This window comes from Peromyscus maniculatus, chromosome X (assembly GCF_049852395.1).
Source record: "Peromyscus maniculatus bairdii isolate BWxNUB_F1_BW_parent chromosome X, HU_Pman_BW_mat_3.1, whole genome shotgun sequence".
In the NCBI taxonomy this organism is placed as follows: Eukaryota; Metazoa; Chordata; class Mammalia; order Rodentia; family Cricetidae; genus Peromyscus; species Peromyscus maniculatus.
This window is the reverse complement of record NC_134875.1, coordinates 110,850,226-110,869,332: the sequence shown is the minus strand read 5'-3', so window position 1 is coordinate 110,869,332 and position 19,107 is coordinate 110,850,226. Positions and strand designations below refer to the sequence as shown.

Genomic DNA, 19,107 nt, shown 5'->3' with positions numbered 1-19,107 from the left:
AAGCTCTTTGTAACTCTGGTAGTCATGGCCGTGGCCTGTGACTTTTCTGCGGGTAACCAGCACTGCCACCAGTGCCATTTATCATAACCATTAATCTGTATTTCCTTCCATTTTAAATGATGGAATTAGTTTGCTCTTTTCATAGTTCTTTGAGTTGTACTGGGCATCTTTCCTTATTATTATGTTGTTACCTAGTACTATGATTTCTTACCTGATTCCTTCAGCTGTTGTGAAGGTATGTTTATGAGTAGATAGCTGTTCAAACTTCAGCTTGTGCTGCGGAATGAGCACTGAAGTCTTATTTCACTATCTTGCCTCCCAGCAGAATAAAGACTAATTGGTACTTGAGGTACCTCACTTCTCTCTATATATATATGGTGGCCCATTCTCTAGGGCCTTGCTATATGTCTTCTGTCTCCAGCACAATAACTGGAACTTTGTCACTGCATAGCAATTGAGTTACAATGGAACAAACTTCCATTGAATGCCTAAGCCACAAACCAGTACAGTGAGGACCTCTGTTAAATTCTTTGGGTTAAAGAAAGTCACAGACTAGCTTAATCCAAGAGAGGGGAAAGTGAAGTCTATGTTTTATGAGAGAAACATACAAGTAGAAGTAAGGAAGTAATTTTTATAGACATATTTGGGCGCCATCTGCCACTATTTATTCAATTGTTAAAATTCACATGTATGCAAAATATAGTAAAAATTCCATTCTTAATGTCATATTATTGTAGCATTAGCTCAAAATTGGGATCTGATCTATTTTCCCTTCCTGGATCACGCCACATGTCCCTCTTAGGGTCCTCCTTGTTACCTAGCTTCTCTGGAGCTGTGGATTATAATCTGCTTATTCTTTGCTTTATATTAAGTATCCTCCTATGAGTGAGTACATACCATGTTTGTCTTTCTGGGTCTGGGTTACCTCACTCAGGATGATATTTTCTAGTTCCATCCATTTGCCTGCAAATTTCATGATGTCATTGTTTTTTTTTTTCTTTACAGCTGAGTAGTACTCCATTGTGTATATGTACCACATTGTCTTTATCCATTCTTTGGTTGAGGATCATCTAGGTTGTTTCCATGTTCTAGTTATTATGAATAATGCTGCTATGAACATTATCAAGCAAGCGTCCTTGTGGTATGACTGAGCACCCATTGGGTATATGCCCAAGAGTGGTATCTTTGGGTCTTGAGGTAGATTGTTTCCCAATTTTCTAAGATGTCATCATACTGATTTCCAAAGTGGCTGTACAAGTTTTCACTCCCAACAGCAGTGGAGGAGTGTTCCCCTTACTCCATATTCTTTCCAACATAAGCTGTCCTCAGTGTTTTTGATCCCAGCTATCCTGACAGGTGTAAGATGGTATCTCAGAGTCATTTTGATTTGCATTTCCCTGATGACTAAGGATGAAAGATATCTTGATAGAGGGAGTTAGGGAGAAACATGGTGCTAGAGAAATTCCTAAGAATCCAAAAGGATGACCCCAGCTAAGACTACTAGCAATAGTGGAGAGGGTGCCTGAACTGGCCTTCCCCTATACTCAGATTGGTGAATACCCTAGTTGTATTCATAGAGCTTTCATCCAGTAACTGATGGAAGCAGATGTAGAGATCCATAGCCAAGCACCAGGCCTAGCTCTAGGAGTTCAGTCGAAGAGAGGGAGGAGGGATTCTACAAGCAAGGTGGATGACGATCATGATGGGGAAATCTACAGACAACTGAACCAAGATTGTGGAAACTCACGAACTCTAGACTTACAACTGTGGAGGCTTCATGGGACTAAACTAAGCCCTCTGAATGTGGGAGACAGTTGTGTGGCTTGGTCTGTTTGAGGGGCCCCTGGCAGTAGGATCAGGGTCCATCCCTGGTGCATGAGCTGGCTTTTTGAAGCCCATTCCTTATGGTGGGACACCTTGCACAGCTTTGATGCAAGGGTAGGGGCTTAGTCCTGCCTCAACTGAATGTACCAGGCTTTGTTGTCTCCCCTTACCCTTTTGGAGGAGTGGATGTGGGTGGTGGGTCAAAGGGGAGGCAGGGGGAGTGGAAGAGGGATGGGAGGGGAACTGTGGTAAAATGAAAAAAAAAATAGACCAATAAAATTTAAAAAGAACAACAAAAATGGGATCTGATCACTGAAATAAAATACAGCTCAGATGTGGATGAAGATCTTGGGGCTCCCTTTTTTGTTGCAGCTGCTTTGGTGAAGTTTCTCTCAAAGAAACAAAAAACTAAATTAAAAATGTGTATTATCTGTTCTTCAACAGACAAACATGAGACAGGGAGGGGGAAACCATAACAGAAACCTCTAGAGCCCAAGTAAGGAATAATGAAGGGACTTGGTAGGCAATGGCCCAGAGAGCAATTCTGAAATCACCCAGCCACATACCTGACAGTTATATCAAATAATAACCCATTCCACTAGATAAAAGTCTCATCGACAATCTTCTTAACAGGTTTCCTCTACACAGACTTTAGTATCAAAGTATTGCAAAGCAGTGACATCATATAATTTTAAAAGCCTTTATCTATATAATTTTAAAATCCTTTATCTAATTGAGATAGGATTTTTGAGGTATTGCATTAAAATGTTCAGCCTCACTTCTGATACGATATTCACCATGAGGTCACAGTTCACCTGTAACATTCTGAATTTAATGTTTCTTCCCAAGTACTTTTTGAGTTGTGAAGCTTTTATCTGTTGAGGAGACTGTATCAGAATTTCCACATTTCCTCTCATCTTATTAAAAACTTTAACATGTTCTTTAGTTTATCTTTCTGTTGAAATACATTATACAGGGCTAAGAATAGTAAATTGACACTTTCAACAGTCTTTCTTGAAATTTAGCCAGATACACAAGTACACTGTAGATGAATTGCTAAACAGTCTTATTAATAATAAAAAAACTTAGATCCAGAAACTGTGGTGAAAGCCTGAGAGAGATCAGAGGAATAGGAAAAGCCATAGCTAATCTCACCTCACCAAGTCCCCAGCTTCCAAAAGTGACGTACTCCTGTCTACCTATATCTATAAGCCTTCCTGTTTTGTTCTCTCATTTGCTCTCTCAGCTCAGCTACATCACTTCCTCTTTCTGCCCAACTCTGTCACTTCCTGTCTGTCTGTACAGACCTTCAGACCTCTATGGTTCATGCTGGGATTAAAGGCACATATCACCATGCCTAGCTCTGTTCCCAATGTGGCCTTGAACTCACAGAGATCCAGACAGATCCCTGCCTTTCTCAAGTGGTATGATTAAAGGCATGTGCTACTTTTGCCTGACTTCTATGTTAATATAGTGGCTGGCTTTTTCCTCTGATCCTCAGGTAAATTTTATTGGGAGACACAATATATTGGTGGGACACAATACATCACCACAGTACACTGGTTTCCTTCCTGTCTACCAAGCTACTACAGGCATAAATCTCGTCAAATATCCTGTGAATGCATAAATCATTCCACTTTTATAGCCTCCAGTAACTTTCTTTCTTCATTTCTCTTCCACACTGGACCCTCTACTCATCTGAAACTAAATGTCACATATTTGCAGTTGGAGGTGAGTGACAGGACTACAGATTAAGTTCCAGTGTTTGTCCCTGTTATTTATTGCTAAGTAACAAGCTCTTCCAAAATCTAATGGATTAAAACAACAGCTATTTACTATTTTTTATGGTTATATGAATTCAATAGTAATTCTCACACTCTATGAATGCTACCTGTGATACGTATGTGTTTGCATGGGCCGGAGCATACATGAATTTCCCAAGTCTCAGTATTGATCAATAAATTTTTCTTTATATGACATCTCTTTTTCCTAATTATTAATGAGCCCTCATCTTTTCTTTTTCCAGTAAGATAGCCTGAACTTTCTCATAGGATCAAAGTTGAATTCCAAGACAACAAAGGTAAAAAGTGCTTTAAAAGGGATAAACCTAGAACTGGGAAGTAACTAACCAGTCTATAATTAAGACAAAGGGAAATAAGCTCTACTCTTAGTAGGAATGGCAGCAGCCTATGTCTGTAGGATGGAAAAGAACTGCTTAAAAGCATAATTTCAACCATATAGTCATTCTTATGTAACTAACCAACATAGGACAGACTTGATATTTTCTAATTTTAAGTTCAACCTTCTAAAGCCAGTGAACTTATCAACTAATGTGATGTTTCCAGGTAGAAAGGGGTGAATTATTTGCATATAAATATCCATATGGAACTCTTAAGATCTTGTTGAAATTATTCTCTGAGATGGGAGTTTTAAATACACAAATTAGAGAGACATGAAGATTTGACTTTGACCTGGCAATTAAACAAACACTTGCTTTTTACTTGTGTTTTGACTATAGCCTCTGGAAAGGTAGACTCTTGCTTACTTTAACATCATTAGAAAGTTTTTCCTTTTGCGTCTACTGCCATTATTTCTGCATAGTGTAATGACAATAGTTATGCAAATAATAGCAGGATGACAGTAATATTTATTATTGGCATTGTTCATTTCTTGATGTTGCTTTTCAAATACTCTACTTGCAAAAGAGTTAAAATCTCCATGTGTGCCTTATTTATTGGAATTTTACTAGTCAATTGTGGTAAAAACATACACTTGGTCTATGTTAGAAGTAAAATGATATAACAATTAACAATTCTTGTAGAAGGCATCAATTTTATACACAAAACAGTAATTAAGAATTTTCAGTCAGTTAAAGAAATGAGGAAAAGGGTGGACACATTTTATAAATATTATGAAAGCACAATTTATGAAGGGCCATTTTTTTATTGTTTTCTTTTCAAGACAGGGTTTCTCTGTGTAGTCCTGGTTCTCCTGGAACTCACTCTGTAGACCAGCCTGGCCTCAAACTCAGAGATCCCCCTGCCTCTGCCTCCTGAGTGCTAGGAGTAAAAGCATGAGCCACCACCACCTGGCATGAAGGACAATTTTCTGTTTGAGCATTAGTTACTTATAAAATTGTAGTAAGAATAGAGACTAAATAATGGAGATTAGATTACATAATAATTATTATTAATGTAGAATTGTTACACATAAGAATAATTATAAAATGTACTAAAATAGCATTAAGATCTTTGAAATGTAACTGATTATTTCCAGGTAAAATATTTCAAGAAAAAAAGTCATGTAGTTGGGTTTTTTCTTTTTTATTCTTTGAGGGTCCACCACCCAGCTCTCAATTAAATACTCAGACTTATTCTTACTTATGAATGCCTGTCCTTAGCTTGGCTTGTTTCTAGCCAGCTTTTCTAAATTAATAATCCTGTTTCTCTTTAACTACATTTTGTCTCTGGACTTTTTACCTATTTTTATTCTATATATCTTTCTTTCATTTTACTCCATGGCTGGCTGTGTGGCTGGGTGGCTGTCATTCTCCTCTCCTTCTCATTTTCTCACTCCTTGCTCTCTTCCCTGGATTTCTCCTCCTATTTATTCTCTATGCTCACTAGCCCCACCTATTTCTCTCTCTTGCCTAGCTATTGGCCCTTCAGCTCTTTTTAAGACCAATCAGGTATTTCAGGCAGGCAAAGTAACACAGCTTTACAGAGTTAAACAAATGCAACACAGAAGAATGCAACACATCTTTGCATCATTTAACAAATATTCCACAGCATAAGCAAATGTAACACACCTTAAACTAATATTAGACAACAAAGTCATATTAATATTTCATCATATTTTGGAAGATGATGTAATAGTTGAATGCTGGTTTTGCCTCCTCAAATTATCATGCACAGAAAAACATGAAATAATAAAAGTTAACTTACTAAATTGTTTTTAATCTTAAATAAAGAATATAAAGGGTTAAAAAATGAAGAAACAATTGGAGAAAATATAGTAGCCCAAGCTTAAACCTAATTCATTCTGACAAATAAACTTCAAAATAAGATTATATCTATATTGTCAATAGAAGAAACTCAAATGACTAAGAAACACTTAAAGAAATCTTCAGCATCTTTAACCATCAGAAAAATGTAAATCAAAACTACTTTGAGATCCCATCTTATACCTGTCAGAATGGAGAAGATCAATAACACAAGTAACAACTCATGCTGTGGGAGAGGCGTGTAGAGCAAGGGGAACACTCCTCTATTGCTGGTAGAAGTGAAAACTTGTACAGCCACCATGGATATCAGTATGGTAGTTACTCAGAAGAATGGAAATCACTCTACCTCAAGACCCAGCTATACTATTATATACCCAGAGGATGCTTCATCCTATCACATGGGTCACTTACTCAACCATATTCATTGCTGCTCTATTCATAATGTCATAACCTGGAAACAACCTAGATGTCCCACAACCAAAGAATGGATAAAGAAAATGTGGTACATTTACACAATGGAGTATTACTCAGCTGTTAAAAATGATATCATGAAATTTTCAGGCAAATGCATGGAACTAGAAAAGATCATCCTGTATAAAGTAACAAAGACCCAGGAAGATAAATATGGTATGTATTCACTTATATATGGATTTTAGTCACTAAATAAATAATAACCAAGTTACAATCTGTAGACTTAGAGAGATTAGGTATAAAGGAAGGGACTAGGGGGACATACATAGATTTTATGGATGGACTAGAGTGGGAGATGGGGTTGAGTGGGGGAGGAAGAAAATGGGAGGATAGGGAGGGAAGGGTGAAAGGAGATGGGAATGAGGGGAAAGATAGCTAGAATTAAAGGGCATTTGAGGGGTGGCATGAAAACATAGTGCAGTGGAAACTTCCTATAATATATGAAAGTGATCCTAATAAAGTTCCCAAATAAGGAGGGAGACAGAACCCCTACTAGCCATCTCTTTTCACCAAACCAAGCTTTCAGTATTGGGAATGGGTTGCATCCATTTGAGTTGTTGGCCAAAAGTTCTCATGGAAATCCCCAAACAACCCATGCTATTGCCAAGGCAATAGGTTGCTCAACACTTGCACATCTCATTGAACATGCAGAGGTCAAGCTGGTGCCTACATAGAGCCTTCTCCCCTACCTGTTAGTGTCTTTGGTATAGGAAGGTGCTTTGCAGGCTACCAAAAGAAAAAAGTAAACACCAACCCAAACACAAAACTTTTGAGTTACAAACTGTCCTTCCTGCAAAATACGCTAGTGCAGTGATGGCACAAACCTTGTGGGAGTAATAAAACAATGTGTGAATTGACTTGAGGCCCACTCCATAAGATGGAACCCGTGCCTGACACTGCTTTGTAGACTAAGAACCAGAGTCTTGATAGCCCAGAGACCTGTGGTTAAACCAAATGATACTGGTCTAAAAAAATAACAATAAAATGACTCCTTATGATATTCTGCAATACTCATAAATCAGCACCTTATCCAGCTATCATCAGAGAGACTTTCTCCTACAGCAGATAGGAACAAATACAAAGACACACAGCTAGACATTATGCAGAAACCTTGGAACACTCACCCTAAATGGGATGTCTCCATGAAATCCTTCCCCTCAGAGCTCAGGGAATCCCACAGAAGAGTAGGCAGCAGGAGTGGAGGAGACAGAGGAGATGAAGGATACCAGGAGAACAAGTCCCTCTAAAAGAACTGAGCAAAGCTCTGCACCAGGTCCTCTCCATATATGCTATAGCTTTCAGTTAGTACTTTTATACGACTCCCGAATGTGTGAACTAGTGAGTCTCTGATTCTTGTGTTTTCTCTTGGGGCTCTTTTATTTTTCTGTTGACTTGTCTTGTCCAACTTTGATATGATGGTTTTAACTTTGTCTTATATTTTATTTTGTTATATTTTGTTGTTATCTCTTAGAAACCTGTTCTTTTCTAATGAGATGCATAAAGGAAGTGAGTGGATCCAGCCGACAGACAAGGTGGGGTGGACCTACTGGGAGGAGTAGAGGGAGGGGAAACTGTATTCAGATTACATTGTATGAGAAAAGAGAATCTGATTAATAAAAGGGAAGACAAAACAAACAAAAAACAAAAATGTTCAATCACTTTCCTGTATCTCAGAATGTTTATCTCTGAAGTGTGATGGCCAAGGCAGCTTTGTTGGGAAATATAGGTTATGCATTTTCTTAAGAACATGGAATCGTTAGTTTTTTAAAATATATTATTCCCTATCTTCAAGTTGCTGTACTTCCTTACCATCTGTGACTTCACTTTCCATGACTTCAATTAATTAAAGTAAGCCAAAGTACAAAGATCATGGTTAATTGTCTTGACTCTTCTAAAAGAGATGGTGTTCACACCTCACACATTTTATGGAGTACATTGTTTAACTGTTGTCATTAACCATCATTGGCATTAACCATCTGCTGTGTCTAATATATAAATTAAACTTTACCATGAGCATATATGCTTAGGAATAAAATATTGTATATATTATATGATGCCTTATATATAATTACACACACACACAAACACACACACACACACATATATACACATATATACTAATTTTGGAATTACATTTGCTGATTTATTGTGCCATGGTACACATGTGGATGCGGCTGTATTGTGTTCTCCAAAATATTGTGCACCCTAATAAACTTATCTGGGGTCAGAGACAGAACAGCCACTAGATGCAAAGGCTAAAAAATGGTGGCCCTCACACCTTTAATCCTAGCATTCCAGAAATAGAAATCCCTCTGGATCTCTGTGAGTTCAAGGCCACATTGGAAACAGCCAGGCGTGGTGACACACACCTTTATTTTATTTATTTTTATTTTTTGGTTTTTGGAGACAGGGTTTCTCTGTGTAGCTTTGTACCTTTTCTGGAACTCACTTGGTAGCCCAGGCTGGCCTCGAACTCACAGAAATCCACCTGGCTCTGCCTCCCGAGTGCTGGGATTAAAGGCGTGTGCCACCACTGCCCGGCCACACACCCTTAATCCCAGGGAGTGATGGTAGAAGGCAGAAAGATATATAAGGTGTGAGGACCAGGAACTAGAAGCATTTGGCCTGATTAAGCTTTCAGGATTTTGAGCAGCAGTTCAGCTGAGATTCATTCTGGATGAGGACTCAGAGGCTTCCAGTCTGAGGAAACAGGATCAGCTGAGAAACTGGCCAGGTGAGGTAGCTGTGGCTTGTTCTGCTTCTCTGATCTTCCAACATTCACCCCAATAACTGGCCTCAGGTTTGATTTTATTAATAAGACCTTCTAACAATTCATGCTACATGTGGAGGCAAAAAAACAATTTTCATGAATCATTTCTCTACTTGTGGGTCTTAGGAATCAAATTATTTAATCAGGCTAGGCATCAAATGTTCCTTTATCCACTTATCCATCTCTCTGGTCCAAAGCACAAACTTGATAAGATAACTTTTTGTAATTTTAAATCTATACAGCCTGAAAGTTTGAAATAAAATTATTTAAATAATATCATGGTGTTGATTATTTTAGGAACTGAATAGAAAGGATCTCTGAATTCTCTGAATTTTGACCCTTTAAAATTCTAGGTAGTAGAAACATTTATCTAGGAAACACATGATTAAACTTCTGAATTATACTCTGCTATGTCCCCAAAGTCTGGTGATATTGGAAATATAGCCTCAGTTTCTTGTATTTATGATCATTGGTTATGCAGAAATCAGTGAAGTCTCCTTGAGATTTAATGACTTGGTGGCTCAGTAATGAATTCAACTGTGCTTCTGATTTACTTGTTTGTCAAGTGATTTCTAGGTTTTACTCAACAGTTAGCATAACACATTTGATTGAGAAGCTTCTTACAGGTTGGAAAACCAGTGAATAAAATTATCATATCATTGTCTTTGAGAATCCAACATGAATAATGAATGTTTTATATAATTTGGGCACACAATTATAAAATTTTTGTCTATTCATTTGTATGTTCCAAAAGAGATTGCAGGACAGATGAAAGAAAAATACATTTATCATTTTTTAGCAAGGCATAGGCTTCCCGTCAGGCGAGAGATCTTAGAAGGATGTGTTACATGGAAATACAAGCTATTTGGGAACTGTCTTGCCATGTGTTCTCTACATTGTCCAAGCCTGGAGGGGAAAAAATGCTACTGTATGTTTAAGAAAGTAGTCTGAATACAGTACTTTAAAAATAGTAATGCTGCAGTACTTGATAACAACTTATGGTTGCTTGTAGAGAAGTGAAAGTTGCTTTTAAAAGTTGCAGAAGTAACATTATGGCTTAAGGAGTGTTTCGTTACAGTAGCCAAGAGGAAGATCTGTCCATCATTCCTCTCCAGCCAATATGCTGAGAGTGGTATGCAGACAATGAAAGCTGAAATGCAGATGAAAATTCAAGGATGATTCATATCTTGAAAGCCAATTACTTTGTTCCAAAGCCTGTTATTTTTCTCTGTTCCACACACAGGGTTTGGAAATAATTTATCTCAAGTTATTGTTTCAAGTAGCATGTGAATGAAAACGATTAGAAATAAACACCTCAATAGGGAAATCAACTAAAGCTCCTTTTGAAAATATCAAAAAGCTTCTTCAGTTAGCACACAACATTTTCATTTGCATGATTAGAATAATGTATTTGTATTATCATCATCATTCAGTCATCAAGACTAGGATTTAAAAGGAGATAAAGGGGCCGGATAGAAGGCTCAGTGGTTAAGAGCACCTGCTGCTCTTGCAGAGGACTGAGGTTCAATCCTCAGCATCCATATCATGGCTCACAATTATCTGTAGCTACAGGACCAGGAAATCTGACAATCTCTTCTGGCCTCTGTGGGCCCCAGGCACACATGTGGTGCATATACATAGAGGCAGAACACCCATAAACATAAAATGAAATTGTAAACAATGTTAAAATGATATTAGTAGACAGTCTTTCCCTGAGTCCTTTACTATTAGAGAGGAAGGAAGCATAAGCACTTGATGGCAACATCACCATCAGTATCTTAGTGACGGTGAAGTGAAACAAAAATATTTTTCTTCCATTGCCAAATTTAGTTGAGACTACTTAGTATCATGAGAATAGATCACTATTACACAAACTATGGTTCTTAAACTATGCTATCATCTAAATATTGATATTATTGTTATTTTATTTGTAATATGGCCGGTTTGGAAACATATCAATGTGAAATACTGCAAGTACAATTTTTTCTGAATGTGTACCTCACATTATTATAAGTCAAAAATTATTTCTGAAATTGTTATAATTCAAGAGCAGTCTGTATTATTAAAGATTATGTGATCATTATAATTGTACTATATTAAACATTTAAAATCTAACTGCTAAATTTTAATGATAAATTATAAATATATGATTATAATCATTAACATACCCCCAAAGGCAATACTATGATGGCATTATTCAGCTTTAAGTGGATGCTGATTTTAAAAACTGGCCATTTGACATTTTGAAAGATATGTATTTGAAGCATGTAGTGTTTTGGATATGAAGTAATTCCTGGGAATTCTTCTGTTGAGGCTTGGTTCCCAATGCAGCAATCTTTAAATGTGGGCATTATGTGAAGTGAGGGCTTTGAGTGCATCAATTGATTATCCATGTATGGGTTCATAATTTGATGGAATTTGGATAGTGATGGAAATTTGGAAGGCAGGACCTGTTTGAAGGTAATACGAGAGTCATACTTTTGTGGACTTTATCATATCATATCAAATTGGTACATTCTTTCTCTACCCTCCCCCTTTCCTTTCCAAGCTATCATGAGGTAATAAGCTTTGTTCTACCACACTATCTCTGTCATAAAGTTTGATTTGAACTCAGGCCCAAAGAGATGAGCTCAAACGACCATGGACTAAAACTTCTGAAGCCATGATCCAAAAATAAAGCTATCATTCTTTAAGTCAATTGTCTCAAATATTTAGTGAAAGAACATTGAATAACACTGGGTACACCTAACAAATGCCTGTTGATAAAGACATGATGAGGTATGTGGCAGAGCTCTTGTTTAGTCAGTAAAAGTCCTAAGTCCAGAACCCATTTACTGAAAATGAACATATGAAGCAGAGTAAGGCTAGTCTATGTATTTATTGCATGACACTTGACTACCTGAAGCATGTCATGCCAAGAATTTGCTTAATGAATTCTCTTACAGGCTCAGGTGGTTTCAAAATTTGAATAGAAACCAGGAAGTATATGAGAGACTGTATATTTATTATCTATTGTTACATAATCAATGGTATACAAATGAAGTAACCAGAAACAACAATCATTTAACTGGTAATTCAAAATTGAGTGGGTAAACAATTTAATCTGAGTCAGCTAAGGATCTATTCTTTTTTTATTCTTCTCTCATACATTACATCCTGACCACAGTTTCCATTCCATCCCCTACATCCCCTCCCTTCAGTCTCTCCCCTGCTCCCCTCTATCTCAGATCCACCCCTCCTCTATCTCTCCTCAGAAAAGAGCAGGCCTCCCAGGGACATCAACCAAACAACATAATATGCTACAATAAGACCAGGCACATGCCATCACATCAAGGCTGGATGAGGCAATCCAATAGGAGGAAAAGGGTCCCACAAGCAGGCAAAAGAGTCAGAAAGCCCCAACTTCCACAATAAAACCAAGCTACTCAGCCATAACATATATGCAGAGTACCTAGGTCAGACCTCTACAGGCTCCCTGATCTCTGCAAGCCCCCATGAATCCTCTTTTGTTGATTCTTTGGGACTTATTCTCATGGTATGCCTGACCACTCTGGTTTCTCCAATCCTTCCTCCTCTTCCTCTACAGGACTCCCGGAGCTTCACCTAATGTTTGACTGTGGGACACTGCATCTGCTATCATCAGTTGCTAGATGAAGTGTCTCTGATAAGGATTCTGCTAGGCTCTGGTCCCAGAACACTCTGCCAGCAGGACATACTGTAGGTTGAAAGTTTTGTGTGTAGGTTGTTGCCTCAATCCCTCCACTTGAGGCCTTGCCTGGTTACAGAAGGTGGCCGGTTCAGGCTCCATGTCCCCCATTACTAGGACTCTTTGCTAGGATTATTCTTGTAGATCCCATGGAGTTTCCATTGCATTAGGTTTCTATTTTGACCTTGAAATGCCCCCCCAATTCTAGTAATTTCTCCCAGCATTTTCTCCACCCCCAACTCCATCCCTTCTGTTCCCAACCCCACATGCCCCGCCCCCCCCCCCCCCCCGTTCACCTGGAAATCTATTCTATTTCTCCTTCCCAGGGAGATCCTTGTCTTCTCCCTTAAAACCTCCTTGTTACTTAGCCTCTCTGGGTCTATGGACCAGAGCATGATTATCTTTAACTTTGTAGCTAATATTCACTTATAAATGGATACATACCATATTTGTCTTTCTTCTAGGTCTGGGTTACCTCACTCAGGATAATTTTTTTCAAGTTCCATCCCATATGCTCAGGAGTGGTATAACTGGGTCTTGAAGTAGATTGAGTCCTAATTTTCTAAGAAACTGCCATATTGATTTCCAACATGCCTGCACAGGTTTGCACTCCTACCAGCAGTGGAGGAGTGTTCCCCTTGCTTCTCATCCTTGCCTTCATGAGCTGTCATTTGTGGTTTTGATCTTAGCCATTCTGACAAGTGTAAGATAGAATCTCAGAGTCATTTTGACTTGCATTTCCCTGATGGTTAAGGATGTTTAACATTTTTTTAAGTGTGTTTCAGTCATTTTGGATTCCTCTGTTGAGAATTCTCTATTTAGATCTGTACCCCGTTTTTAATTGGATTATTTAGTTTGTTGATGTCTAGTTTCTTGAGTTCTTTATATATTTAGGATATTAGCCCTCTGTCAGATATGAGGTTGGTGAAGAACTTTTCCTATTCTGTAGGCTGCCATTTTATCCTATTAACAGTGTCCTTTGCCTTACAGAAGCCTTTCAGTTTCATGAGGTCCCACTTATTAATTGTTGATCTTAGTATCTGTGATATCAGTATTCTGTTCAAGAAGTTGTCTTCTGTGCCAATGCATTCAAGGCTATTCCCTACTTTCTCTTCTATCAGGTTCAATATATCTGGTTTTATGTTGAGGTCTTTGATCTACTTGGACTTGAGTTTTGTTCAGGGTGGTAGATATGGATCTATTTGCATTCTCCTACATATCAACATCCAGTTAGTTCAGCAAAATTTCTTTCTTTTTTTTAATTAATTAATTAATTAAATTTTTTTTTTTGCTTCTGTAAGGCAAAGGACACTGTTAATAGGATAAAATGGCAGCCTACAGAATAGGAAAAGTTCATCAACAAACTATTTCTTTTTTTTCCACTGTGTGTCCCTGGCTTCTTTATTGAAAATCAGATGTCCAAAGGTGTGTGGATTTACATGTGGAGGATTTATTCTCTTAATGGTTGGTTGGCTATTAGTTGGGACATCTCAGTTCTTTTGTGGGTGTCTTCTCATGATCCTATAGTCTAGCTTGTGTTTGTTCACTGGTTAGCTAGTAGAGTTCTAAGAACAAGTAAGAAAATATACAAAAACACATAGGGCCTGCACAGGTTCAGGCCAGACTGGATCCCAGCACTGAGAGGGGAACTGAATAGGCCTCAGTCCATAAACAAGATCCCATGGGTAATTGATATCAGTGTGCAAGGAAAAAGTAATTTTCTTCAATGAAGTCTCACTGGGTATATTAACCACACTTAAGGATAGGCCCCATTCCCAGGAGTAGTTGGCCAACACAAAACAAACTCAATGGCAGTCTTGTAGACTTTTTGTCTCAAATTGTTTGACTTGGACTTATTTTTGTCTTATTGATCTTTTGTTTGTACATTATGGTTTCTGATTTGTGTATGTTGCTTGTTTTTTAAAGAGAGAGAAAGAAGGGGCATGGAGTTGTGTGAGTGGGGAGGTGGAAAGGATTTAGAGGTTGGGTGAAGAGAACAGCATGCTCAGAATATATTATATGAAAATCTTTTCAATTAAAGTGAAATAAACAAAGGAGTGATTTAAAAATCTCTTAAAGATTAAGCTCAAAACTGGTCACATTGCTATTTCTATCACATTCTATTGTTGTGTAGCCCATAGCAAAAGATTTAAAAAAAGCTAGATTCTAACTCATAATTGTTGGAGCTATAAAGTCACATTATAAAAGGTTGGAATACAGGAGAGAGTGAAGAAGTGAGGCTATTTTTGTAATCAATATAAGTTTGGCCTCAGAATAACCAGGTAGTTTGCTTTAAGATATCAGTATTTAAATAGATTTCTTTGCAAGGTAGTTGAAATGCTTAATGAAATCCATTCATTTTGAGTGGAAAATTACTCCAAAATTATCATTTAGTTGCTGCCTTCAATTGTGAAATCATCTTATTCATGCTTTTGAAACTCTTGCAGGTAATTAGTTTATTTGAGCATCACAGGCGCACTACTCATATGTTATTATACTTATTTTCCTTTTGAAAAAACAGAACTAGAGCAGTGGTGCTTCAAATTTACTTTAGTATGAGGAGCTGTTAAAAAATAATAGTGTCAGGGCTATACCCCAGATTTATTAACCATAGTTAATATTTTCTGTTACAAGTAATAAAAATTGACCTTGACTGATATATGCAAATACCAAATGTATTGGTAAGTCAAAGTAGTAGATTATCTCCAGGAAGATGGAGTAAGACACAAAAGTGACCATTTTGCTGGGAGAGGTTTACTAAGTCTCTGGGAAGGTCTGCTATGGTCACTGTTGGACACTGTTCTCAGATGCTTGCTTACTTCTATTGAAGGTCTTAAACACAAAGCAGCACAAGTAATTAACTCCCTTTGCCAGACCTGCTTTGGGCATGGGTGTTGGCAGTGGAGTAGCTCAAGATTTGGTTTTCTTACTCTGCCTTCTTTCAGTCTCTTGTCTAGAATGAACACAAGTGGTAGCATCTGACTGGGGGAACCCTAATTTCAAGTGTGGCTTGGACAATGAATAAACCTTCTTTTCAATGACAGAGTAGAGACTAGGCTCTGCTCTGTCCCCAAAGAAGTGTGACATGCAATTGCTCAAATATAGAGGCATAAGTAAGGTCTTGGATAATACAAAAAAATTCAAAAAATAGACTACTGATAGTCTACTATTAAAATAAGTCTTTATTGTAAGATAAAAGGTATTTTATGGTGACTTTTCCTTATCCCCTGCTTGCAGCTTCACATACCACTAAAGGCAGTTTTTGGCAAAAACTATAGCTCTACACAAAGACTGAATAGCACCTGACCTGTCTAGCAGCAAACTAGGTGTGCTATAGAGCTTGTGGCCTCAGAAGCATGCTTTGACTTGAGAACAGACTTGGAACTGTATCTTAGTTAACATAACTTTGTAACACATTTTTATACTATTACCAGAGACACCAAGAAAGATTAAAATATAGTTTCCTACACTGATAATTGATAATAAAGCCCATAATATATTTTTGTATCCTCTGACTCAATGTTTGTTATGCTCCCAATATTCTTTTGATCATGCCCCAAGTTTGCCTCCTACACCTTGAAATTTTGTCTTGGAGTCAGTTTCTTAGGTCTCCAAATTTAAATAAAGACTACCATTACGTTTGAAGGATTTTGAAAATTGAGACTATAATAAAATATGTGTTCCCATGTCAAACATTTGAGAATCTGCTGCATGGACAAATTGAAAAAACCACTCAGTAGTTCATTAATAGTTCAACCTTGAATCCACATTTCTCTTTTAGGGTTTGGGGCTGGATGTCTCTCCACTGTTATATTCCTGGGGAAAAAGATAGAATTTTATATTTAGATAGTTTTATATGAGGACAAGTTTATGAAATAAGCAATATAATGATGCCCAAATTTTAAGTAATAGGTATGTCATTAGTGGCTTATTCTTTTGAAAAGTGTAACAATGTTGTTTTATCTTTGTCTTCTTCTGTTAATGTTTCTGAATTCACAAATGATTTGCCTAGAATTCACCTGCAAGATTGTTGTTTTGATTGACAATTTTATTTCAATTTTAGAAAAGTTGAAAGACACAAATGCAAATAGGATATTCATCAAAGTACAAGCCTTTCTTTTTCAAAACAGAACACTTGCATTGTAATGTTCAGAAAGAGAAACACACTTGTTATTGTTGTACCCTAACATTAAAAGCTTGTCTTTATAAATGGTATTGTACAACAATATTGGGAGAGAAGGCAACAAAGGCAAACTGAAATTTACAGTGGTGGCCTACAGTGATGTATAGGGTAATAGAAGAGGAAGAAAGTACATTTATTAAATAAAATTGAAATTGAGGCAGAGCTAAATAATTAGAAATCAAACATGAGAAGAAATAACTAATTTAGGATGTATCCCAGCAGTATCAACAGAATGTGTATAGAATTGTTTATTTTGCACATTGGTTGAATAGGGAAAGTGAATTAAAATCTTCAGTGGGAATGAATGACTCAGTTGTTTCACCTGATTGTTTCTATTAGACTATATATTAATTCATATATTTACCAACTATCCATGGATATTCACTCATTTGAGCAATGTCCTTAATTATTTGTGCTAAGGCTCTTTTAAATATTTCGATATGTCACAAGGGTAAATGTTTCCTGTTCTTTTTAGTACCAGGGCTTATTAGTGATTTTATATGAATAAAATCATACAATGCCTCAAAACTTTGGAATTTGTTTTTTAAATAGCCATATAATAATGATTACCATTTTATAAAGATATTGTGTGGCTCCTTCTGCCATCTTGGCACCTATGAAGGTCAGGTAAATTTCTGCTGTTGAGCTGTGGGGACAGATTCCCATGGTTTCCTGGGAACAGGACTTCTAAAAGGCAAATCTGTCTGGAAGGCTGAGCTGCAAGGCCATTTTTGCGGGCTGTAAGTGAGGTCTCCAGAACTAAAGGGAACACACAGCTCTTCCTAAAACTGAAAGTGTTTGTGCCCAAGAGGAAACTGAATTCTAATCAGGCAAGAGATGTGCTTATGTGAGTAAAGCAAAAAAACAACACAGTAACTCCCAGAGGCAAACTGAACAAAGCCAGAGTAATCTGGAGAAAGGTAACCCGGACCCATAGAAACAGTGCTATGATTCATGCTAAATTCCAAATTCTGAAGCAGCTTTCCTGCTAAGGCCATTGGACACAGACTATGTGTAATGCTACAGCCCTCCTGAATTTACCCCCATGAAAAGCAAATAAATAAAACTGGATTCATGTTCTTGTAAAAAAAATATTGTGTGAATTTTGGGAAACAATGTGTGTACAAATATTTCATAATTATTAGCATGAAGTGTTTGATTACAGATAAGCATTATTCCCTGAATGGGATATTCTATAGAGCAATAGAATCTTACAATCCTGGGCAAATCTTATTTCTTTTGTATATTAGCCTGTGATTTTTTTGGAAATGTATTTAATATTCCTTCGCCTATGGGGATACTAATCTCAGTTAGGTATGGTGTCCAACAACTGTATTCCCAAGGCTTTAGGAGGTCAAAGCTGGAGAAGCAGAAGCTTGAGGTCAGCATAGGCTACACAGTCAGCTTCTGCTAAAAAACTAAAACATGTTATTCTGGGAACATAGAAGGTACTCGACGAGTAAAGGATATAAAAATGATTATCACGATAGTGATCTGTTGCAATTTAGAGGCATTTTATGTATTTAACTTATTTTTGTTTTCGAGATTATGATATAATTAAATCATTTTTCTCTTTCCCCCCTCCAAACTCTTCTATATACCTCTTTTGCTCTCTTTCAAATTCATGGCATTGTTTTCCATTAATTGTTATATCTATGTATATATATATAAAATACGACTACTTCAGTTCATATAAGGTTACATGCATGTATCTTTTCAAGGCTGACCATTTAGTATCATATAACCAATTGGTGTGCTTCCCTGGGGAAGACTTCTTCTTCCACTCTCAGCATTCCTTAGCTGCTTTTGGTTCTTTTTATAGGATTAAAGCCTCCTCCATCCACTTTGACATGTCTATTGTTGTTGTCTTTGTTCAGTTCCTGTTCAGACAGCCATGTTGGTGAGACTTTATGGGTGTAGCTTCTGAAATTACTAGGAGACACAATCTCACAGAAAACTCTGGTCCTCTGCCTCCTAAATCTCCCCCTTACTCTCTCTTTTGCATTGTTCTCTGAGCCTTAGATATGGGAGGTACTTTGTAGATGTAACCATTGGCAATGGGCACCACAACTCTCCAATGTGACTGGTCATCGTTTTTTGTAATAGTCTTTGTCTGGTCCTCATGTCTTGGCATATTTTTCTTAAGTTCA

At 37.3% G+C, this 19,107-nt stretch overlaps 1 pseudogene; it reads left to right on the top strand.

Moving 5' to 3' along the window:
- Positions 1-24: 24 nt before the first annotated feature.
- LOC107400735 (large ribosomal subunit protein eL33 pseudogene) lies at positions 25-17,992 on the top strand (annotated as a pseudogene).
- The last annotated feature ends 1,115 nt before the right edge of the window (positions 17,993-19,107 follow it).